At 38.3% G+C, this 26660-nt stretch overlaps 1 pseudogene; it reads right to left on the bottom strand.

Moving 5' to 3' along the window:
• Positions 1–26660, bottom strand: part of LOC118344568 — an 81275-nt pseudogene that overhangs the window by 53308 nt on the left and 1307 nt on the right.

Genomic DNA, 26660 nt, shown 5'->3' with positions numbered 1-26660 from the left:
CCATACATGTTGCACTGGTTGAGTGATTGTGGGGAGGTTAGGGTAAATAAGCAAGTGCTAGTTTCTTTTTCAATTGGGAAATACCAGGATATGGTGCTTTGTGATGTAGTGCCTATGCATGCTAGTCATATTTTGTTGGGGAAGCCATGGCAGTATGATAGGAAGGTGATCCATGATGGGTTAAGGAACATGTACAGTTTTGAAAAAGATGGAAAAACAATCAAACTTGCTCCTTTAACTCCAACACAGGTCCATGGGATCAATTGAAGCTGAAATGTGAGGTTGCTCAAAACAGAAAGAGTGAAAATGAGAGTGATAAAAAAAGAAAGAGTAAAAGTGAGAGTGATCAAAAAAGAAAAAGTGAAAAGGAGATTGAGCAAACAAGGAAGAGTGAAAGTGAGAATGAGCTGAAAAGCAAGAGTGAAGGTGAGAGTGAAAGTGAAAGTGAGATTGAGCTGAAAAGCAAGAGTGAATGTGAGATTGAGAAGAAAAGAAATAGTGAGACCGAAATGGAGAAAGAGAGAAAAATGAGAGAGAAAAAAGAAGAGGGTGAGACTAAGACCTCAAGTAAAAGAGAGAATGAGTTGAAAAATAATTATGAGGTCGAGAGTACAAAAAAAGATGAAGAAAAAGAGAGTGACAGAAAAAAAGAGAGTGAAAAGAAAAAAGAGTGTGAAAGGGAAAAAGAGAGTGAAAAAGAAAAAGAGAGTGGAAAGAAAAGAGAGTGTGAAGAAAGTGAGAGAAAAACAAAGATAAAAGTGAGTTTTTATGCTAAGGCGAGTCTTAATCCTAACGAACTTGACGTATGTTTGCCTAGTATTGTTGTCTCTTTGTTGCAGGGATATGAGGTCGTGTTTTCAAGTGGTGTATTTAGTGGATTGCCATCTATTAGGGAGATAGGGCACTACATTGATTTTGTGCCAGATGCGACAATTCCTAACCGACCTTTCTTGGAAAAACATGAGTCATTGACACACTTAAAGGGACAAGATAAGTTGTTGACTAGAATGCTTGCTAAGCGGGAGGATTGTATTGAGACTTTTCCTCATGTATTCAAATACACACAAGGTATGAAAAATTTTGTGGTTGATGCTTTAGCAAGAAGGTATGTCCTTGTCTTCATTTTGGATGCAAAATTATTGAGACTTGAATATGATAAGGAATTGCATGCTAATGATGATGACTTGGCTAGTGTGTATGGAACATGTGAGAAAGCATCTTTTAGTAAGTTCTATAAACTTGATTGGTACTTGTTTAGAATGAATAGATTTTGTGTGCCTACTAGTTTTATGCGTATGTTGCTTGTCTGTGATGGACATGCTGGTTTGTTGGGTAACCTTGGTGTAAGGAAAACGTTTGTTGTGTTGTATGAATGTTTGTGGGAATATCATTTGCCATTCAAAGACGTGTTGCACGAACGTTTGTGGAAGTATCATTTGTCATTCATTAATGTATTGCATGAACATTTGTGGGAGTATCATTTGTCATACATTGACGTGTTGCATGAACGTTTGAGGGAGTATCATTTGCGTTTCATTGAGTTTGCATATAATTGTAGTGGTCATTCTGGTGAAAATAAGATTTCAGACTTGTTGCATGAACGTTTGCGGGAGTATCATTTGCCATTCATTGAGTGTGCATATTGGAGTGGTCATTTTGGTTCGGGGAAGACTTTAGATGTGCTTCATGAACATTTGTGGGAGTATTGTTTGCCAATCATTGAGTTTACATATAATTGGAGTGTTCATGCTACTACTAAATTTTCACCAATTGAAATTGTTTGTATACTTAATCCATTTCCTCCTTCAGATTTAAAGTCTTTACCAATTGATGATAGGAGTAGCTTGGATGGACTATTCCAAATTCTTGAACAAATTATTGAAAATGCATGTCTAATGGATCTTCCAGGTAAGTATCATGTTTCTACTATTTTCAATGTTACTAACCATTTTCCCTTTGATCTAGGTGGAGATTCGAGGTCGAATCCTCATGAGGAGAGGGGGAATGATGGGAACCAAGATGAGCCTAGTCTTAAAGATCATTTACAACTTCCAGATGGGCCAAGAAGATCAAGGAGACAATGCAATGATTGATGCAATCCACTTGGGACAAGTTTAGCAAGAGCCCAACATTCAATATGGGGCTTGAAGGATGAAGATCCAGTTTTAATTCATTTGATCAGCTATGGAAGATGGCAACGACAAGACTTAAAGGCTTGGGCTCTTGAAGGGTTTCAACTTATTTAATTCATTTAAAGAACTTATTTTATTTGTTTAGAATAATTGAGTTTATTATGGGAAGCACTTAAGGGGGCTTATGCAAGGGCATGTTGGGAAAGTTATTATTTTATTGAACTAGGGTTAGGGTTACTGTAGCCGAGTTACTGTAGCTCGGCACTGTAGCCGCGGCACTGTTCATCCAGGGGTACTTTTGGAAGATGGGGGTTTATTTTGGCTAGGGTTTCATTAGGTTTTCCTTCAAATACTCTATGTAGCCTCATTTTAATCAGATTATGAAGTTTATGAAATTTGATGAATTTATTCATTGTGAGTTGAGTTTTACTCCTCTTGTTCTTAATTGAACTTTTGAACTTATCAAAGGTAAATCACAACCTTTGTGGCGTTCTTCGTTTGTAATCTGGGTTCTTGAGACGGGTTCTTCAACGGGTCTAGATTTTAATATAATCTAGGTTCTTGAAACGAGTTCTCATCGAGTCTAGGTTCTCCATCTATTGACTTGATTTTGGCTTTCTTGGGGAGTTTTCAAATTGATTGTGGGTTCAAGGGATTCCTTTCCCGCGGGTTCATATCCCATCGGGTCTAGGTTCTCCATCCGTTGACTTGATTTTGGTTTTCTTGGGTAGTTTTCAAATTGACTGTGGTTTCAAGGGATTCCTTTCCCACGGGTTCATATCATTTGGTATCAGAGCAAGGTTTCCAATCAAGTCTGATTCTATCTTTTAATTCTAGCATCCTTAAATTTAATTCTAGGGTTTCATCTGTTAAAAATTGTGAAATTATTTTTAGGGGCAGTTCGGGGTTGAATTTCGTTAAACGATTTTCACTATAGGTTAATATGAATATTTAGAATTTTTTAGTACTATGTTTATTATGAATTTTTTTGAGTGAATAGTAACCTCGATAAGTGCATCCAGTGCAGTGTTTTCAAAATCACAGTGTGAAATGTCCAAATTAGGTTAGAGGAATTTTATTTGGACACTTGGCAAGATCTTAGCCACACATTGAAGAATATTAGAGACTTGGTACAAAGAGGAACCATTAGATGGATTTGTGAAGGAAGTCAAGGTGTGACATCATGTCACCTAAGTAAAACTTTGTTTTATCTGATCAACCAAATTGTGTCAAACCAAAGAGGGTTTCAACCCTAGCAAAACCCTAAATGGTTGGAATCCTATTGAAACCCCAAAAGTTTGGTTGAAACCGAAATCCTAAACGGCTTCCCCAAACCCTAAAGTTGGTCTCCAAACCCTTTTTAACCCAATTTCTAGCATTGTGTTTAATCACTTGATTAAATCACTTCCACATGCTATTAATTAATAAAATCCTTATTGTGACATCATTATCCAACCTTTTAAACCTTGGAAATTTGATTGGACCAAGAAAAATTGGTTTTGGGCTTGATAGCATCTCAAACCCTAACCAAACCCCCTTTAAACCCCAAATTGAAGCCCACTTGGCGGGGCCCACCAAGGCCCACTAAATTGGCCACCTTGGCAAAGCTTCTTGGAGAAGTTTCCTCCCCCACATGGCAGACCATCCACTGCCATTGGCTACACCTAATAGTGAATTGATGTGAAGGAGAAATCCACTCCATCAACCTCTATCTTTCACAGCTGCTGCAGGCAGTCTTTGCCGCTCACTATTCTCCACTTTTTGTCACATTGCCACCTCCAATCAAGGGCCATTCCAGCCCACAACTTCCCCCCTCCAGAAGTCTAAAGTCGTGCAAGACACACTTCTCTCCATTTTATCATTTTTTTCTCCCGTTCTTAGAGAGTGACCCAAAAGAGCTCTCTTAGGCAGATTTCTGAGACTTTTTGCATGGCCATTTACGAACATTTGTAAGTATTTTAGCACGATTATTCCTTCACATAAGTTGTTTGTATTTGAGTTTAGTTTCCGTGGATATCTTATAGTCTCATTCCATTCTCATTTGATTGGTCAAAAGTATTTTTAACCATGGAAAGGTCATTCTGGGAGTGAAACTGGAGAGTATGATATGTTTTGGAATTTTTGACCAAGCTAATGGACTTATCTTGGTCCGAAAATTTCATGGAGTGTTGTTAGCATATGTTTATGAATGTGCATTGAGGTTTTGTAGCATGGATAAAGCTTTTGATGATAGATTTCCTTAGAGTTAGAAACTTGAAAACTGGAAGTTGAAAAACTGTTTTTGTTTTGTGAAAGTTGGAATATTTTAGGGTTTGATCATATTCCAAAGGCTTTGATATTTTTATATGATGATCCTAAGCCTCTTATATACATGTTAGGATGTTATTTTGAAGATATTTAGTATTATTTTTAAAGGTATGAGTTTTCTATACAAGAGGATTTCGGTTAGGCCTAAGATTGGATGTTTTTGGGTTAGATCCATGTTTTTCTGAGTTTTGGCCATGTGAGTTTACGTTTGATGGTTGTATCTTCTTTAGGACACATTTTTAAACCATGAGATGTTTTAGTTTGAAGATCACGCGTGTTTAAGCCATGGATCAAGAGATTGACCAAAGTTAGTGGAGGGAAAAGTTTCTGTTTTTGACTAAGTTTAAAACCAAAAATTCCAAGTGTTGTTTTGTGATTTTTGGTGACTTTTGTTTGATGTTTTAAAGCATGGTTGATCTTAGGATTATGTTATGAATATGTTAGAAGTAAGATTTGATTTTTTGGAATTCTTTGAGATGTTTTTATTAAGGTAAAAACTTGTGATCTAAGGGTTTACTTTTGTTAAAAAGTTTGGTCTTTTTACAAAAAGTTTGGTGTTGATGATTAGCATTTCTTAATGGATATTTTAAGTGTATTATTTTAAACTTAGGATAGGAAGATCCTTGTTACAACCAAAATGTTTCGGCCATTGTGAGTTTTCCATAATTGTGATTGATTTTAAATTGTTCTGAGTTGTTATGTGAATCTAGGACAAAATTTACATGAGAAATGTAAATTTTGGTAATTTTTGTAGTTAGGATGTGAAATCCTTAAGTTAGGGATAAAATAGTCATTTTCCCACACCTAGAGGGTAAAATGATAATTTTAATCTAAGTTGTCTCTTTTCACATTTATAATTGTTAGTAATTAAAGTTCTAACATTTAGAATGTCCTCTTACAATTTCTCGTGTTTTGCGCTTATTCTCGTAGAACGCGACGATCGAGGTAAGTTAGTTTTTAACTTACTATCAGTTTAATGTGTATGAGTGATAAGTAAGGGAACTAAATTGTATGTATGCATGTTATCTTATGTGCCATGCCAAGCCATTACGTATTTATCTGTTACACAAGATATTCTGTCACGTATTCCTATACATTGCAAGTATGTCATGTTAAGTTAAGTATGCTATCTGTTACATGTATTTCATGTCACGTAATATTCACTGTCATATATTACACCATGTTAAGAAATGTTATCTATTATATGGTATGCCATGTTACGAAATGTTGCATGTATGCCATGTTATGAAATGTACTCTGTTACATTTATGTCTTGAAGTATGTCATGTCTGTCATCTTACGTTCATGTCACGTTATGCTACGTTAGAACTTTTATCTTTTATGTCACGTTCATGTTACGTCACGTTACGAAATGTCATGTATGCCAGTTAAGTTATTCATGTGAATCACGACCCTAAGTGCTAAGATGTGGTAATATCCTAGTGGAACTCCTTTGCTCACCCTGGAGTATCTAAATATGTGTGAAATTCCCTGGTTTGACGAAGTACAGTCAACAGGTTGCAAATGGGGCCTAATTAGCTGGTCACCAGAACGCGCCGGGCACTAACGCCGATGGTGCTACACATTATGTTACGTGTGTCCATAGTAAGTGTGGCACAAACAAAGAAGTCATGGGGCCACAACAACTGTGGAGCATACACTAAGTGAGACACAACAATTGTGACACGTAGAATACGTGGGGCCACAACAACTGTGGAGTACGTATTAAGGCACTCACAGCTGGTATAGAAACCTGTGATGTGATGCGGTAGTTGGCAGGGACACACGGCTCAAGGGGACCTGTGTAGCACCCATATGGTCACTTTAATGATTAAGTCTAATGAATAAGATTTTAAGTTCATGTATTTCACGTTCAAGTCATGTTTCAAGTTCACGTTATATTATGTTCGAGTTTACGTTCACGCAATCATGGTAATCCCATGAGACAAGAATATGTTTTAAGTTCATGTTATGTTATGTTCACGTTTACATTATGTTCCAAGTTCACATTTATGTTATGTCATGCTCAAGTTCATGTTCAAATTATGCATATTCACGTTCATGTTATATTTCAAGTCCATGTTATATTTCAACTTCACGTTCATGCTATGTTTCAAGTCCACGTTATGATTCAAGTCACGTTCATGTTAAGCTTCAGTTTCAGTTTAAGTTATGCCAGTTATGTTATGTTGTATGTCAAGTTTTGCTATGATTACTTATGATTTGATTATACATTCATACTTTTCCTGCCATGCATGCATCATTAACCTGTGTGGAAATTTTCTGTTAACTTTTCCTGCCATGCATGCATCAAATCTCACTGTGGTAGTCCCAACTACCATTCCCCCTGAATGGTAGATTTTGTTATAGGATCTGAAGAAGAACCAGGAATCGACCAACTGGAAACGGTCGATTAAACGACGGTGCGACGAAGATGGTATTACAATAGTTACCTCAGATTACTACTTGTATTTGTGGAGTTTAATCTCCAGCACTCTTTTGATCACAACCTTATGGACAATTATTGTGATCTTAGTTATTTAGTATGTCGTTAAGTAAGGAGTATGTTTTAAGTATTTTGGATATTTTAGTTTGATGCATAGTATTGTTAAAGAAAAAAATTATCCGCTGCGAATATTGCATAATGCTAGGTACATGTTAGAAATATTGCATCTTATATGTCATGAATGGGGGCAGGTAACATTGTGTTGCATGTCTCGACGCTTCAAATGTCCGTCCGATAAGTAGAATCTGGGGGCGTCACACGTAGTCTTCCTATGGTACTACCATGACATTAGGATAAGTATGCCCCAACCCGGGGCGAATCGGGGTAACTCTTATTTTTTTCACTTTGCCCTTCTTTAGTTGGAAACCAATTAAGGGCAATGGGAACCAAGGTGGGCCTAGTCTTAAAGATATGTTACAAGTTCCAGATGAGCCAATTACATGTTCAAGAGCTTAAAGGATGAAGATTCAGTTTTGATTCATTTGATAAGCTATGGAAAGGGCTACAATATGACTTAAACGCTTTGGGCACTTGAAAGCTTTCAACTTGCTTAATTCATTTAAAGAACTTATTTTATTAGTTTAGAATAATTGGGTTTATTATGGGAAGCACTTAAGGGGGCCTACGCAAGGGCATGTTAGGAAATTTATTATTTTATTAGAGTAGGGTTTCAAGAGGTTACTGTAGTATTAATGTAGCCACGACACTGTAGCCGTGTCACTTTTCATCCAGTGGCGTTTTGGGTAAAAGCAGCTTTGTTTTAGTTAGGGTTTTAATTAGGTTTTGATTTAAATACTCTTTGTAGCCTCATTTTCAGAATTTTACGAAATTTGATGAATTTATTCCTTGTGAGTTGAGTTTTACTCCTCTTGTTCTTAATTGAACTTTTAAACTTATCAAAGGTAAATCACAACCTTTGTGGCGTTCCTCCTTTGTAATCTGGGTTCTTGAGACGGGTTCTTCAACGGGTTTAGATTTTAATATAATCTAGGTTTGAAATGAGTTCTCATCGGGTCTAGGTTCTCCAACCATTCACTTGATTTTGGCTTTCTTGGAAAATTTTCAAATTGATTGTGGGTTCAAGTGATTTCATTGCCTCGTCTTCAATCATTTGGTATTCAGAGCAAGGTTTCCAATCACGTCTGATTCTATCTTTTAATTTTTGCATTTTTAAATTTAATTCAAGGGTTTCATTGTTCTAGGGTTGCCAAAAAAAAAAAAATAGAAACAAAAAGTAGGTTGCCGAAATTCTTAGGGTTTTGGGTTCGGCTGAAATTAGCATCGCCTAGGGTTTCAAAATTCTAGGGTTTCCTGCATCTCTAAGTTTATCAGCTGTTTGGAGTGCCGTTCCATTGATTCTCTTATACTTCATTGTCAATTCTTATGTACTTGAATTGAATTGCTTGATTTTCACAATTGAATATTGCTATTTGTGATTAAATTAGAGAAAATAAGAGAAAATAAAAGAAAAGAAAAGAAAAGAAAAAAAAAAGAGAAGAAGAAGAAGAAAAGAAAATGTAGCATATTCAGAAGTTACTACATAGTTACAACAAAGAGAAAGAAAGAAATTTGTTGATTGAACCTTATCAATCAAAGGGGCTGCATACGTGATGGGAACCAAGGTGAGCCTAGTCTTAAAGATATGTTGCAAGTTCCAGATGGGCCAAATACAAGTTCAACGTCTTAAATGATGAAAATTCAGTTTTGATTGATTTGATAAGCTATGGAAAGAGCAACAACATGACTTAAAGGCTTTGGGCACTTGAAGGCTTTCAATTTATTTAATTCATTTAAATGACTTATTTTATTAGTTTAAAATAATTGAGTTTATTATGGGAAGCACTTAAGGGGGCCTATGCAGGAGCATGTTGGGAAAGTTATTATTTTATTGAACTAGGGTTAGGGTTACTGTAGCCGAGTTACTGTAGTGCCATCCTGTAGCCGCGGCACTGTTCATCCAGGGGCACTTTTGGAAGATGGGGGTTTATTTTGGCTAGGGTTTCATTAGGTTTTGCTTTAAATACTCTATGTAGCCTCATTTTTAATAAGTTTATGAAGTTTATGAAATTTGATGAATTTATTCATTGTGAGTTGAGTTTTACTCCTCTTGTTCTTAATTGAACTTTTGAACTTATCAAAAGTAAATCACAACCTTTGTGGCGTTCCTCCTTGTAATCTGGGTTCTTGAGACGGGTTCTTCGACTGGTCTAGATTTTCACATAATCTAGGTTCTTGAAACGAGTTCTCATCGGGTCTAGATTCTCCATCCTTGACCTGATTTTGGCTTTCTTGGGGAGTTTTCAAATTGATTGTGGGTTCAAAGGATTTCATTCCCGCGGGTTCATATCATAATTACTAGTTCGGTTGAAACAAGCTTGCTTTCTCTTGATTGTGTTCAATTAGTTCTTAAAGAACTTGAGTGGGAAAACTCTTGAGGTAAAATGCAAGAGAGTGTGAGATTATTATCGGGAAAAAGTCAATTAAGAGTGAAACACGAGTGGAGTGTATTATTCGAGTGTAAACACGTAAGGGTGTGTGTGAGGTTTTCTTTTTTACCACTAATATTCTTTTGTGCAGCACCATATAATGTCTCATCAGAGTAGCTCATCACCAAGGGGGAGAGCAGATAACTCTTCCTTTGTGTTGCAAGCCATGCAACAACAGTTTGAGCGGTTGAATTTTGTGTTGGGTTAAGTGAGGGATAGGATGGATCATCAAGAAGCAGCCATTAGAAATCTACAAGGCGGGAGAGATAGGAGGCGATGTGAGTCTAGTGTTCAAAAGGGTTATGAGAAAGAAGAGTATGGTGATTCTTTTGTTACTAGGCGAGCACTCAATACACAAATTAAGATGGATGATACAGAATAATAGAGTGAGAAAATTTTTCAAGCTAGATGCCACATCAACAACATGATATGTAGTATGATAATTGATTTGAGAAGTTGTATTAATTTGGCTAGCACTACTTTATTTGAGAAATTGAATTTACGTACCTTGAAACATCCTAAACCATACATGTTGCGGTGGTTGAGTGATTGTGATGAGGTTAGGGTAAATAAGTAAGTGCTAGTTTCTTTTTCAATTAGGAAATACCAGAATATGGTCCTTTGTGATGTAGTGCCAATGCAAGCTGGTCATATTTTGTTGGGGAAGCCATGGCTGTATGATAGGAAGGTGTTCCATGATCGGTTAAGGAACATGTACTGTTTTGAAAATGATGGAAAAACAATCAAACTTGCTCCTTTAACTCCAACACAGGTCCATGGGGACCAATTGAATCTGAAAAGTGAGGTTGCTCAAAAACGAAAGAGAGAAAATGAGAGTGATAAATAAAGAAAGAGAAAAAGTGAGAGTGATAAATAAAAAAAAAGTGAAAAGGAGATTGAGCAAAAAAGTAAGAGTGAAAGTGAGATTGAGCTGAAAAACAAGAGTAAAGGTGTGAGTGAAAGTGAGATTGAGTTGAAAAACAAAAGTGAAGGTGAGATTAAGACAAAAAGAAATAAAAAAGATGAGGGTGAGACAAAGACCTTAAAAAAAAGAGAGAATCAGTTGAAAAATAATTGTGAGGTCGAGAGTGCAAAAAAAGATGAAGAAAAAGAGAGTAACAGTAAAAATGAGATTGAAAAGAAAAAAGCAAAACCTAATGAAACCCGCGGCACTGGTCATCCAGGGGCACTTTTGGAAGATGGGGGTTTATTTTGGCTAGGGTTTCATTAGGTTTTGCTTTAAATACTCTATGTAGCCTCATTTTTAATAAGTTTATGAAGTTTATGAAATTTGATGAATTTATTCATTGTGAGTTGAGTTTTACTCCTCTTGTTCTTAATTGAACTTTTGAACTTATCAAAAGTAAATCACAACCTTTGTAGCGCTCCTCCTTTGTAATCTGGGTTCTTGAGACGGGTTCTTCAAAGGGTCTAGATTTTAATATAATCTAGGTTCTTGAAACGAGTTCTCATCGGGTCTAGATTCTCCATCCATAGACTTGATTTTGGCTTTCTTGGGGTATTTTCAAATTGACTGTGGGTTCAAGGGATTCCTTTCCCGCGGGTTCATATCAGCTCTTATTTTCCACTACTTGTCATCCACAGCTACTTTTTTTTTTTTGCCACTAACATTCTCTTGTGCAGCGCCTGATAATGTCTCATTGGAGTAGCGCATCACCAAGGGGGAGAGCAGATAACTCATCCTTTGTGCTGCAAGCCATGCAACAACAGTTTGAGCGGTTGAACTTGGTGTTGGGTGAAGTGAGGGATAGGATGAATCATCAAGAAGCAGCGATTAGAAATCTACAAGGTAGGAGGGATAGGAGATGACGTGAGCATAGAGTTGAAAATCAGTATGAGAATGAAGGAGATGGTGAGGAAGAGGAAGATTTAGCATCTGACGTTGGGTCGGGTAGAAATAGAGGAGTTAGGCATGAAAGAGGACTTGAGGGGAATCTAAGGGGTTGGGATGGTGTAGATAGAGACCTTGTGATATGAACCCGTGGGAATGAATTCCCTTGAACCCACAATCAATTTGAAAACTCCCCAAGAAAGCCAAAATCAAGTCAAGGATGGAGAATCTAGACCCGATGAGAACTCGTTTCAAGAACCTAGATTATATTAAAATCTAGACCCGTTGAAGAACCCGTCTCAAGAACCCAGATTACAAAGGAGGAACGCCACAAAGGTTGTGATTTACTTTTGATAAGTTCAAAAGTTCAATTAAGAGTTTTTAAAGCCAAACCTAATCAAAACCCTAGCCAAAATAATGCCCCTTTTACCCAAAATTACCATTGATGAACAGTAGCAGCTACAGTACGCGCGGCTACAGTAACCCCAACAGTAAATTGATGAAACCCTAGTTCCTAAAATGTAATTTTCCAAATAAGCCCTTGGCCAAAATACAAGGCCTTCCCAAAAACATATTTCAAAAGAAATAAGACATGTGAGTCAAGCATCTTCAAGCCCACTTATTCTAAACTAATAAAATAAATCATTTAACCAAATTGGAAGCCTCCAATAACAATAGGCCGTATCTTTAAGTCATGCCTTCCACAGCTTGAATAAAGTGGATCAAAACTAGTTCTTCTTCTTTCAGACCCATCTTCAATGTTGGGCTCTTGCTGGCTTCATCCTAAGTGGATTGCACCAATCCTTGCATTGCTTCCTTGATCTTCTTGGCCCTTGATCTTGTAATTGGCCTATCTGGAACTTGCAAAGGATCTTTAAGAGTAGGCCCACCTTGGTTCCTATCACCTTGGTAGCATCAAAATGAAAATATCATCTTTCCAAGGTAGAACTGACCCTGAGGTTTATCTAGAGTGGGAGAAAAAAATAGAGTTGGTGTTTGATTGCCATAATTACTCTGAGGAGAAGAAAGTGAAGTTGGCGGTAATTGAGTTCACTGATTATGCTATTATTTGGTGGGATCAATTAGTGACCAATAGGAGAAGGAATTATGAGAGGCCTATAGAGACATGGGGAGAGTTGAAAGCTCTCATGAGGCGGAGATTTGTTCCTAGCCATTACTATAGAGACCTTTTCCAGAAATTACAAAATCTTACACAGGGGTCTAGGAGTGTGGAGGATTACCATAAGGAGATGGAGGTGGCGATGATTCGGGCTAATGTAGATGAGGACCGAGAGGCCACCATGGCTAGATTTTTGAGTGGGTTGAATAGGGACATAGCCAATGTAATTGAATTGCAGCATTATGTGGAGATAGAGGACATGGTGCACATGGCTATGAAGGTGGAGAGGCAATTAAAGAGAAAAGGGACAGCAAGGTACACTATGGTTTCTAGCACTACTTGGAAATCAAAATGGGATAGGAATGATGCAGCTGAAGCAAAGAGAAAAACCGAACCACCTAAGGGAAAAAATGAGGGAACTAGCAACAAACCCAAGGTAGAATCCCAACCTTCACGGAATAGAGATATCAAATGTTTTAAGTGTTTGGGTTCAAGGCACATTGCTTCTCAATGTCCAAATAGGAGGGTGGTGATTGTGCGTGACAATGGGGAGGTGATGACTGAGAGTGAGGATGATAGTGATGAGGTGCCCGAGTTGGATGATGCTAGTGATGATGATGGAGCGCTATACCCTGTGACAGGTGAGTCTCTTGTTGCCAGGCGTGCTCTTAATGCACACATTAAGGTGGATGATGCAGAGCAACAGCGAGAGAACATTTTCCAAACTAGATGCCATGTCAACAATAAGGTATGTAGTATGATCATTGATGGAGGGAGTTGTACTAATGTGGCTAGCACTACTTTGGTTGAGAAATTGAATTTACCAACCTTAAAACACTCTAGACCATACAAATTGCAGTGGTTGAATGATTGTGGAGAGGTTAGGGTGGATAAACAAGTGTTGGTTACTTTTTCTATTGGGAAGTATCAAGATGAGGTGCTTTGTGATGTTGTGCCTATGCATGCGGGCCATATTTTGATGGGAACCATGATGGGCCTAGTCTTAAAGATCACGAAGACAATATTGAATTTTATTTGTGAGTTGAGTTTTCTCCTCTTGTTCTTGATTGAACTCTTGAACTTATCAAAGGTAAATCACAACCTTTGTGGCATTCCTCCCTTGTAATCTGGGTTCTTGAGACGGGTTTTTCAACGGGTCTAGATTTTAATATAATCTAGGTTCTTGAAACGGGTTCTCATCGGGTCTAGATTCTCCATCCTTGACTTGATTTTTGGCTTTCCTGGGGAGTTTTCAAATTGATTGTGGGTTCAAGGAAATTCATTCCCACGGGTTCATATCATTTGGTATCAGAGCCAGATTTCCAATCAGGTCTGATTCTATCTTTTATTTCTAGCATATTTAATTCTAGGGCTTCATTGTTCTAGGATTGATTACAAAAAAAACAGTGGTGGCTAGCAGATTTCTTTACTATGTTGGGGTTGCTGAAATTCATTGTTCTAGGGTTTGTGTTGGCTGAAATCTCTTATTCTAGGGGTTGTCGTATATCACTTGCCCTAGGGTTTTTGAGTTATTGTTAGGGTTTTTCTCTACTGCTTATTCTTGGTTGTGATCAAATCAGTTGGTGAAAAGAAAAGAAAAGAAAGGAAAGGAAAAGAAAAGAAAGGAAAAGAAAAGAAAATTCGAAAAAAAAAAAAACCAGAAAGAAGAAGAAGAAGAAAAGAGAAGGTGGCGTATTCAACGTTGCTACATAGTTACAACAAAGAGAAAGAAAGTATTTGTCGATTGAGTTTTTAACATCATAAGAGCTGAATACATCTTTCTAGTTTGTATATTGTTTTATAATTACTCTTTCCCTCGTATAAATTCCTTGAGTCTCGTGTCATTTGCTTCATTCCTTGTTTCTTTGATCTATATTACTGGTTGGAATAATACAAGGTTGTATTGTCTTGATTTAATTCAACTAGTTCTTAAAGAACTTGAGCAGGAAAACTATTGAGGTAAAAGGCAAGAGGGTGTGAGACTATTATCGGGAAAAAGCCATTAAGAGTGAAACACGAGTGGAGTGCCATTATTCGAGTGTAAACACGTAAGGGAGTGTGTAAGGTTTTCTTTTTTACAACTAACATTCTTTTGTGCTGAACTTTATAATGTCTCATCGGAGTAGCTCATCACCAAGGGGGAGAGCAGATAACTCATCCTTTATGTTGCAAGCCATGCAACAACAGTTTGAGCGGTTGAACTTGGTCTTAGGTGAAGTGAGGGATAGTATGGATAATCAAAAAGCAATGATTAGAAATCTGCAAAGTGAGCGAGATAGGAGGCGACATGAGCCTAAAATTGAGAATGGGTATAAGAATGGACAGTTTGGTGAGGATGAGGAAGGCTTAACATCTGAAGTTGGATTGAGTGGACATAGAGGAGTTAGGCATGGAAGAGGCCTTACGGCAAACTCAAGGGGTCGAGATGGAGTAGATAAGAACCTTGGGAGTATCAAAGTGAAAATACCATCATTCCAAGGTAGAACTGACCCTGAAATTTATTTAGAGTGGGAGAAAAGAATAGAGCTGGTGTTTGATTGTCATAATTACTCTGAGGAGAAGAAGGTGAAGTTGGTTGTAATTGAGTTCACTGATTATGCGATTGTTTGGTGGGATCAATTAGTGACTAATAGGAGGAGGAATCTTGAGAGGCCTGTAGAAACATGGAGAGAGTTGAAAGCTATCATGAGGCGGAGATTTGTACCTAGCCACTACTATAGAGACTTCTACCAAAAATTACAAAATCTTATACAGGGGTCTAGGAGTGTAGAGGACTACCATAAGGAGATGGAGGTGGCTATGATTCGGGCTAACGTAGTGGAGGATCGGGAGGCCACGATGACAAGATTTTTGAGGGGGTTGAATAGGGAGATAGCTAATGTAGTTGAGTTGCAACATTATGAGGAGGTGGAGGACATAGTGCACATGGCTATGAAGGTGGAGAGACGGCTAAAAGGAAAGGGTACATCAAGGTATACTTCGGTTTCTAGTACTCCTTGAAAATCTAAGTGGGACAAAAATGATCAAGTTGTAGCAAAGGGGACGACCGAACCACCAAAGGGAAAAGATTTGGGTGAGGCTGAAATCTCAAGAAAAAGAGGAGACTGAAAGAAAAACAGAGAGTGAGAGGAAAAAAGAGAATGAGGCCGAAACATCAAAAGAAAGAGTGAGAGAAAAAGAAAATAGAGAGGTGGTTGACAGTCAAGAAAAAAGAGTGGAGCCACAAGAGGGAAAAGAAAGAGAGATTGTGAAGAGAAATAAAAAGACAAAAGTGAGTTTTTATGCTAAGGCAAGCTTTTATGCTAACGAATTTAACGACTCTTTGCCTAGTGTTGTTGTTTCTTTCTTGCAGGGATACGAGGTCGTGATTCCTAGCAGTGTGTTTAGTGGATTATCACCTATTTGGGAGATAGAGCACTACATTGATCTTGTGCCAGGTGCGACAATTCTTAATCGACCTTTATTTGAAGAACATGAGTCCTTGACACACTTAAGGGGACAAGGTAAGTTGTTGAGTAGAATGCATGCTAAGCGGGATGATTGTATTGAGACTTTTCTTCATGTATTCAAATACACACATGGTATGAAAAATTTTCTGGTTGATGCTTTAGCAAGAAGGTATGTCATTGTCTTCATTTTAGATGCAAAATTGTTGAGACTTGAATATGATAAGGAATTGCATGCTAATGATGATGACTTTGCTAATGTGTATAGAACATGTGAGAAAGCATCTTTTGGTAAGTTTTATAAACCAGATTGGTACTTGTTTAGAAAGAATAGATTTTGTGTGCCTACTAGTTTTATGCGTAAGTTGCTTGTGTGTGATGGACATGGTGGTTTGTTGGGTAATCTTGGTGTAAGGAAGACTTTTGTTGTGTTACATGAATGTTTGTGGGAATATCATTTGCCATTCAAAGACTTGTTGCACGAACGTTTGTGGAACTATCATTTGTCATTCATTGATGTATTGCATGAACATTTGTGGGAGTATCATTTGCCATACATTGACGTGTTGCATGAACAATTGCCGGAGTATCATTTGCCTTTCATTGAAGTGTTACATGAACGTTTGTGGAAGTATCATTTGTCATTCATTAACATGATGCATGAAGTGTTACTTGAACAAATTAATGATATTGCATACGAAATTAATGATAATGTTCCTAACCTTTTTCCCTTTGATCCAGGTGGAGATTCGAGGTTGAATCCTTTTGAAGAGAGTGGGAATGATGGGAACCAAGGTGGAGATTCGAGGTCGAATCCTTTTGAGGAGAGGGGGAATGATGGGAACCATGATGGGCCTAGTCTTAAAGATCATGAAGACAATATTGAATTTTATTTGTGAGTTGAGTTTTCTCCTCTTGTTCTTGATTAAACTCTTGAACTTATCAAAGGTAAATCACAACCTTTGTGGCGTTCTTCCAGTGTAATCTGGGTTCTTGAGACGGGTTTTTCAACGGGTCTAGATTTTAATATAATCTAGGTTCTTGAAACGGGTTCTAATCGGGTCTAGATTCTCCATCCTTGACTTGATTTTTGGTTTTCCTGGGGAGTTTTCAAATTGATTGTGGGTTCAAGGGAATTCATTTCCACGGGTTCATATCATATTTTGTTGGGGAGGCCGTGGCAGTATGATAGGAGAGTGACACATGATTGGGTTCAAGAACATGTACAGCTTTGAAAAGGAGGGCAAAACAATTAAACTTGCTCCTTTAACTCCAAGCCAGGTCTATGAGGACCAACTGAAATTGAAAAGTGAGGTTGCTCAAAAAAGAAAGAGTGATCGGAAGAGAAAGAGTGAAAATGAGAGTGATCAAAAAAGGAAGAGTGAAAAAGAGATTGAGCAAAAAATAAAGAGTAAGAGTGAATATGAGCATGAAAGAAAGAGTGAGAAAGAAAGTAGAGAGGTGACTGAGAGTAAAGAAAAAAGAGTGGAGCCACGAGAGAAAAAAGAAAGCGAGTCTTCTGAGAGAAAAGGAAAGGCAAAAGTGAGTTTCTATGCAAGAGAGAGTGAGGTTAAGAGGGCTTTCTTCGCAGATCGCCCTATGATTTTTCTTGTCTATAAAGAGTCTTATCTTACTCTTGATGAAACTAATCAGTCTCTTCCTAGTTTGGTTGTTTCTTTGTTGCAGGAGTTTGAGGATGTATTCCTGGAGGAGATGCCAAATGAGTTGCCACCCATTCGAGGCAATGAGCACCAGATTGATTTTATGCCCGGGGCTGCTATTCCAAACCGACCAGCCTACTGGAGTAATCCAGAGGAGACAAAGGAGGTTCAGATGCAAGTTGAGGATTTGATGAGCAATGGGTACGTGAGGGAGAGCATGAGCCCTTGTGCAGTACCAGTGCTACTAGTGCCAAAGAAGGATGGGACGTGGAGGATGTGCATTGATTGCAGGGCGGTCAACAATATCACGGTAAAGTATCGCCATCCCATTCCTAGATTGGATGATATGCTTGATGAATTGCATGGCTCATGTATTTTCAGTAAAATTGATCTTAAAAGTGGGTACCATCAAATTAGAATGAAAGAGGGTGATGAATGGAAAACTGCTTTTAAGACTAAGTATGGGCTTTATGAATGGTTGGTTATGCCATTTGGACTTACAAATGCGCCCAGTACTTTCATGAGATTAATGAACCATGTCCTACGTGCATTCATAGGCAAGTTTGTGGTTGTGTACTTTGATGATATCTTAGTGTACAGCAAGAACTTAAATGAACATATTGAGCATTTGAGATATGTGTTTGATGTGTTGAGATGTGAAAAGTTGTATGCTAATTTCAAGAAATGTGCCTTTTGCATGGAAAAAGTTGTTTTTCTTGGTTACATTGTTAGTACAAAGGGTATTGAGGTGGATGAAGAGAAAGTCAAGGCCATCAAGGAGTGGCCAATGCTAAAAAGCCTCACTGAGGTAAGAAGCTTTCATGGGTTAGCTAGCTTTTATCGGCGTTTTGTTAAAGACTTCAGCACCATTGCTGCACCACTCACTGAGGTAATTAAAAAGAATGTTGGGTTTCATTGGGGGACTAATCAAGAGAATGCTTTTGCCACTATTAAAGAAAGGTTGTGCTTTGCACCTGTGTTAGGATTACCTGATTTTAACAAAGTTTTTGAGATTGAATGTGATGCCTCAGGAATAGGGATTGGAGCCGTTTTGATGCAGGATAGGCGGCACATAGCCTTCTTCAGTGAAAAGTTAAGTGGGGCATCCCTGAAGTACCCTACTTATGATAAAGAGCTTTATGCTCTTGTTCGTGCATTAGAAACTTGGCAGCACTACCTATGGCCAAGAGAATTGTGATCCATACCGATCATGAATCATTGAAGCATCTCAAGGGTCAAGGTAAGTTGAATAAAAGGCATGCTAGATGGATGGAATACATTGAGACCTTTCCCTATGTCATCCGTTACAAGCAAGGTAAGGAGAACATTGTTGCTGATGATCTATCCCGGAGGTATGTACTTCTTACTTCTATGAGTGCCAAAATGCTTGGGTTTGAATACGTGAAAGACATGTATGCCGATGATGCTGATTTTTCAAATGTGTATGTGGCATGTGATAAGGCGGCATTTGTTAAGTTTTACAAGCATGATGGTTATTTGTTTAAAGAAAGCAAACTTTGTCTGCCAAATTGATATGAACCCGCGGGAAAGGAATCCCTTGAACCCACAGTCAATTTGAAAATACCACAAGAAAGCCAAAATCAAGTCAATGGATGGAGAACCTAGACCCGATGAGAACTCGTTTCAAGAACCTAGATTATATTAAAATCTAGACCCGTTGAAGAACCCGTCTCAAGAACCCAGATTACAAAGGAGGAACGCCACAAAGGTTGTGATTTACCTTTGATAAGTTCAAAAGTTCAATTAAGAACAAGAGGAGTAAAACTCAACTCACAATGAATAAATTCATCAAATTTCATAAACTTCATAATCTGATTAAAATGTGGCCACATAGAGTATTTAAAGCAAAACATAATGAAACCCTAGCCAAAATAAACCCCCCCATCTTCCAAAAGTGCCCCTGGATGAACAGTGCCGCGGCTACAGTACCCTCGCTACAGTAACTCGCTACAGTAACCCTAACCCTAGTTCAATAAAATAATAACTTTCCCAATATGCCCTTGCATAGGCTCCCTTAAGTGCTTCCCATAGTAAACTCAATTATTCTAAACTAATAAAATAAGTCATTTACAAGAATTAAATAAGTTGAAAGTGTTCAAGTGCCCAAGGCCTTTAAATCGTGTTGTTGCCCTTTCCATAACTTATCAAATGAATCAAAACTGAATCTTCATCATTTAAGCCCTTTAACTTGTATTTGGCCCATCTGGAACTTGCAACGTATCTTTAAGACTAGGCCCACCTTGGTTTCCATCAGTTTGGGTTTAAAAACTCTTTGTAGCCTCATTTGAGAGACTGGACAATATTGAATTTTATTTGTGAGTTGAGTTTTCTCCTCTTGTTCTTGATTGAACTCTTGAATTTATCAAAGGTAAATCACAACCTTTGTGGCGTTCCTCCTTTGTAATCTGGCTGAAATTCATTGTTCGAGGGTTTCTTCACTATTGTTAGGGTTGAGCAGATTTCTTCACTATTGTTTGGGTTGCTGTACTTCATTGTTCTAGGCTTTGTGTTGGCTGAAATCTCTTGTTCTAGGGGCTGCCGTATATCACTTGCCCTAGGGTTTTTGAGTTATTGTTAGGGTTTGCTCAACTGCTTATTCTTGATTGTGATCAAATCAGTTGGTGAAAGGAAAAGAAAAGAATAGAAAAGAAGGAAAAGAAAAGAAAAAAAAATCGTGCAAAAAAAAAAAAATCCCGAGATTTTTTATTCAGCCTTATCATCAAAAGGGGTGATTCTAGTTGGTATCTTGTCTTATAGTTACTGTTTCATTCATATAATTTTCTTGATTCACTTGCCATTTTTTTTTCATTCCTTCCGTGTTTCTCTTGTTCTTATTTCTTGGACCTAATTACTAGATGGGATAAAACAAGGTTGCTTTGTCTTGATTGAGTCAATTAGTTCTTAAAGAACTTGAGTGGGAAAACTCTTGAGGTAAAAGGCAAGAGAGTGTGAGACTATTATCGAAAAAAAAAGTCAATTAAGAGTGAAACACTAGTGGAGTGTCATTATTCGAGTGTAAACACATAAAGGAGTGAGTGTGTGAGGTTTACTTTTTTTTTGCCACTAACATTCTTTTGTGTAGCACCTGATAGTGTCTCATCGGAGTAGCGCATCACCAAGGGGGAGAGCAGATAACTCATCATTTGTGTTGCAAGCCATGCAACAACAGTTTGAGCAGTTGAACTTGGTGTTGGGTGAAGTGAGGGATAGGATGGATCATCAAGAAGCAGCGATTAGAAATCTACAAGGTAGGAGGGATAGGAGGCGACGCGAGCATAGAGTTGAAAATCAGTATGAGAATGAAGGAGATGGTGAGGAAGAGGAAAATTTAGCATCTGACGTTGGGTCGGGTAGAAATAGAGGAGTTAGGCATGAAAGAGGACGTGAGGGGAATCTAAGGGGTCGGGATGGTGTAGATGGAGACCTTGGTAGCATCAAAATGAAAATACTATCTTTCCAAGGTAGAACTGACCCTGAGGTTTATCTAGAGTGGGTGAAAAAAATAGAGTTGGTGCTTGATTGCTATAATTATTCTGAGGAGAAGAAAGTGAAGTTGGCGGTAATTGAGTTAACTGATTATGCTATTATTTGGTGGGATCAATCAGTGACCAATAGGAGGAGGAATTATGAGAGGCCTATAGAGAAATGGGGAGAGTTGAAAGCTCTCATGAGGCGGAGATTTGTTCCTAGCCATTACTGTAGAGACCTTTACCAGAAATTACAAAATCTTACACAGGGGTCTAGGAGTGTGGAGGATTACCATAAGGAGATCGAGGTGGCGATGATTCGGGCTAATGTAGAGGAGGACCGAGAGGCCACCATGGCTAGATTTTGAGTGGGTTGAATAGGGACATAGCCAATGTAATTGAATTGCAGCATTATGTGGAGATAGAGGACATGGTGCACATGACTATGAAGGTGGAGAGGCAATTAAAGAGAAAAGGGACAGCTAGGTACACTTCGGTTTCTAGCACTACTTGAAAATCAAAATGGGATAGGAATGATCCAGCTGTAGCAAAGAGAAAGACCGAACCACCTAAGGGAAAAGATGAGGGAACTAGCAACAAACCCATGGTAAAATCCCAACCTTCACGGAATAGAGATATCAAATGTTTTAAGTGTTTGGGTTCAGGACACATTGCTTCTCAATGTCCAAATAGGAGGGTGATGATTATGCGTGACAATGGGGAGGTGATGATTGAGAGTGAGGATGATAGTGATGAGGTGGCTGAGTTGGATGATACTAGTGATAATGATGGAGTGGTATATCCTGTGACAGGTGAGTCTCTTGTTGCCAGGCGTGCTCTTAATGCACACATTAAGGTGGATGATGCAGAGTAACAGAGAGAGAACATTTTTCATACTAGATGCCATGTCAATAATAAGATATGTAGTATGATCATTGATGGAGGGAGTTGTACTAATTAGGCTAGCACTACTTTGGTTGAAAAATTGAATTTACCAACCTTAAAACACTTTAGACCATACAAATTGCAGTGGTTGAATGATTGTGGAGAGGTTAGGGTGGATAAACAAGTGTTAGTTACTTTTTCTATTGGGAAGTATCAGGATGAGGTGCTTTGTGATGTGTACCTATGCATGCGGGCCATATTTTATTGGGGAGGCCGTGGTAGTATGATAGGAGAGTGACACATGATGGGTTCAAGAACATGTACAGGTTTGAAAAGGAGGGCAAAACAATTAAGCTTGCTCCTTTAACTCCAAGCCAGGTCTATGAGGACCAACTGAAATTGAAAAGTGAGGTTGCTCAAAAAAGAAAGAGTGAAAATGAGAGTCATCTGATATGAACTCCACCAACAATTGTGATGAAACCCGATAACAATGATGGCTTGGAACCCCAAGATCGTATTGACAAGATTTGTTGAGCCTTGACCAGTCACCGAACTAGATGAAAAACCAAGACTACGAAAGATTGAAAACGCCACACCAAGAAATCAGAATCAAGGTGATAAGTTTGGAGCTTGAACGCCACAAGATTAACTTGATAAGTTCAAAGAGTTCTTTGAAGAACCAAGAGGAACACAAGACCTCACAAAGACAAATAAACTTCTGAAATTTCAAATCTGATATTAAAACTCGAAATAACCCCTTTATATACTTGGAACAACCCTCCAAGAATAGGAAAAGTCATAACTACAGCTTTAAAAGCAACACAAATATTAACATAACAAGTCCCACGAATTTTAGGCCTCTTGGACTTCTAGAGGCAGCCAGTAATGACTAAATTCAAGGTATTTCACGTACCCAGGCAAGACCAAGTTCATTCACCTATTTAATATTCTTGAAACTTAACAAATTCACGTCCTTTAATGGTCAGACCATTCATCATATTTCTATGTGCTAATTAGCCTCTTCAATTGTGATATGAACCCGCGAGAAATGAATCCCTTGAACCCACAGTCAATTTGAAAACTCTCCAAGAAAGCCAAAATCAAGTCAAGGATGGAGAACCTAGACCCGATGAGAACTCGTTTTAAGAACCTAGATTATATGAAAATCTAGACCCGTTGAAGAACCCGTCTTGAATGTTGGGCTCTTGCTAAACTCGTCCCAAGTGGATTGCATCAATCCTTGCATTGTCTCCGTGATCTTTAAGACTAGGCCCATCATGGTTCCCATCAAATTGCCTTGATGACATGGACTAAGTCTTGAATATTATTTGAGCCCATCTTGGTCTTTTTAGAATCAGCCCAATTCTCTTGGATTAGCCCATTTAGTGCTTCCTTGAATTGTTTGGCTCTAAGTCTTGTAATTGGGCCACTAGGAAGTGACAAAGGGTCTTTTGCAAATTCAGCTCCATTCCCACTTGTATGATCAGCATGTCCAGCTCCTTGGTTTGCATCATTCTCCCCCTCTTGAGAAGGATTTGTCCTCAAATCATCACCTACATCAAAAGGAGACAAATCAGCAACATTAAAGCTTGCACTGACACCATACTCACCTGGTAAGTCAAGCTTGTAGGCATTATCATTGATGCGTTCTACTACTTGAAATGGCCCGTCACCCCAAGGTAGGAGTTTTGAACGCCGCTTCTCTGGAAAACGGTCCTTCCTTAAGTGCAACCAAACCCAATCTCCTGGTTGAAACACTACCTTCTTACGTCCCTTGTTGGCTTGATGGACATATTGTTTAGTCCTCCTTTCAATGTTCAGCCGTGCCTTTTCATGAATCATCTTTACAAATTCTGCCTTCTTTTTGCCATCTAAGTTCACACGTTCACTCAAAGGTAAAGAAGTTAAATCCAAAGGTGACAATGGGTTAAAGCCATAAACAATTTCAAATGGTGAAAACTTAGTTGCAGAATGTATACTTCTATTGTAAGCAAATTCAACATGTGGCAAACAATCTTCCCATGCTTTCAAGTTCTTTTTAATGATAGCACGCAACAAAGACAACAATGTTCTATTTACTACTTCAGTTTGGCCATCTGTTTGTGGATGACAAGTAGTAGAAAACAACAACTTAGTTCCCAGCTTTCCCCACAAAGTCTTCCAAAAGTAACTCAAAAACTTTGCATCCCTATCAGAAACAATGGTCTTAGGCATACCATGTAATCTAAGAATTTCTTTGAAGAACAAATCAGCTATATGTGATGCATCATCAGTTTTATGACATGCAATAAAGTGTGCCATCTTGGAAAATCTATCTACCACCACAAAAACTGAATCTCTCCCCCTCTTAGTCCTAGGTAAACCTAAAACAAAATCCATAGAAATATTAGTCCAAGGTTCACTAGGTATTGGCAAAGGGGTGTACAAACCATGGGGTTTCAACTTAGACTTAGCCTGTTTACACGTAATACACTTCTCACAAATTCTTTCCACATCACGTTTCATATGAGGCCAAAAAAAATGTTCATGCAAAATTCCTAAAGTCTTAGCTACACCAAAATGACCCATCAAACCACCACCATGAGCTTCTCTCACAAGCAATTCGCGCAAAGAACATATTGGCAAACACAGTTTATTTTCCCGAAACAAAAATCCATCATACCTATAAAACTTACCAAACACCATTTTTTCACATGCATTGAACACATCACCAAAATCAGAATCTTGAGCATACAATTCCTTAATGTATTCAAAGCCAAGCATTTTTGTATCTAAAATGGAAAGTAAGGCATACCTTCGGGACAATGCATCAGCCACCACATTTTCCTTACCTTGCTTATATCTGATCACATACGGAAATGTTTCAATGAATTCCACCCACTTGGCATGGCGTTTGTTCAACCTTTGCTGTCCTTTCAAATGCTTCAAAGACTCATGATCTGTGTGAATCACAAACTCCTTTGGCCATAGATAGTGTTGCCAATTTTCCAAAGCCCTCACCAAGGCATACATCTCCTTATCATAAGTAGGGTAATTTAGGGCTGCCCCACTCAACTTTTCACTGAAATAAGCAATTGGACGGCCTTCTTGCATCAAAACAGCTCCAATACCTATGCCTGAAGCATCACACTCAATTTCAAAAGTTTTAGCAAAGTTAGGTAAAACAAGCAAAGGTGCATTAGTTAACTTTTCTTTGATCAGACTAAATGCCTTTTCTTGTTCTTTTCCCCACTTAAACGGCACATTTTTCTTGATGACTTCAGTAAGAGGGGCGGCTAAGCTACTAAAATCACGCACAAACCGTCTCTAGAAGCTAGCTAAGCCGTGGAAACTCCTCACTTGGCCGACTGTTGTAGGCGTTGACCACTCTTTGATTGCCTTCACCTTTTCCTCATCCACCTCAATTCCTCTCTTACTAACAACAAAACCAAGAAACACAAGCTTATCTGTGCAAAAGGTGCACTTTTTGAGGTTAGCAAACAACCTTTCTTTCCTTAGAATTTCCAAAACATATTTCAAATGCATTACATGTTCTTCCAAATTTTTGCTATAGATCAGGATATCATCAAAATACACAACTACAAATCTGCCAATAAATGCTCGCAAAACATGGTTCATCAAACTCATAAATGTGCTCGGAGCATTAGTTAAACCGAAAGGCATCACTAACCACTCATACAAACCATATTTAGTCTTAAAAGCAGTTTTCCATTCATCACCTTCTTTCATCCTAATCTGATGATATCCATTCTTAAGATCAATTTTTGTAAACACACAAGAACCATGCAATTCATCCAGCATATCATCTAGTCTAAGAATGGGATGACGATACTTTACCGTTATGTTGTTGATGGCTCGGCAGTCAACACACATCCTCCATGTTCCATCCTTCTTGGGAACTAACAGCACCGGAACCGCACAAGGACTCATACTTTCACGCACAAACCCCTTCTCCAATAATTCACTTACTTGCCTCTGAAGTTCCTTGGTCTCCTCGGGATTACTCCTATAAGCAGGTCGGTTTGGAATTGATGCACCAGGTATGAAATCAATTTGATGTTCAATCCCTCGGATTGGAGGTAAACCATAAGGTACCTCTTCAGGAAGGACATCTTCAAACTCCTGCAAAAGAGAAACAATATTGCTCGGCAAAGCACCGACGAGATCATTAGTACATAAAAGAGCCTCCTTGTACATGAGTACAATAAGGGGCTGGTGTGAAAATAATGCTCTCTTGATCTCACTTTTTTTTGCAATGTAATTGAATTTCTCCTCTCTTGCTCTCACTATAGCCGAAATCCTCTCTCTTTCTTTTTCACTCTGATCAATGTTTTTCTCTCCTTTTTTTTTAAGTCTTTTTTTTCAGTTTCGGCTTTCCTTTCCTTTTCCTTTTTTTTTTTCATTCGAACTTTGTAACTTTAATTGGTCCTCCCTAACCTGTTTTGGAGTTAATGGCACAAGAGTAATAGGTTGCCTATTAAGAGTGAAGGAATACTTATTTGTGAATCCATCATGCGTAACCCTCAGATCATACTACCATGGTCTTCCCAACAGTAAATGGCATGCGTGCATAGGAACCACATCACAAAGCACCTCATCCTCATATTTGCCAATGGATAATGCCACCAACACTTGTCTTGTCACCTTGATTTCCCCACATTCATTCAACCACTGAAGCCGGTAAGGTTGAGGATGTTTCAAGGTAGTTAAAGCCAATTTCTCCACTAAATAAGTGCTGGCTACATTTGTGCAACTCCCACCATCGATAATGACACTG

The sequence above is a fragment of the Juglans regia genome, chromosome 14 (genome assembly GCF_001411555.2).
Source record: "Juglans regia cultivar Chandler chromosome 14, Walnut 2.0, whole genome shotgun sequence".
NCBI classification, from domain to species: domain Eukaryota; kingdom Viridiplantae; phylum Streptophyta; class Magnoliopsida; order Fagales; family Juglandaceae; genus Juglans; species Juglans regia.
Note: the sequence above shows the minus strand (reverse complement) of the source record. Positions and strands in the feature narration are given on the sequence as shown.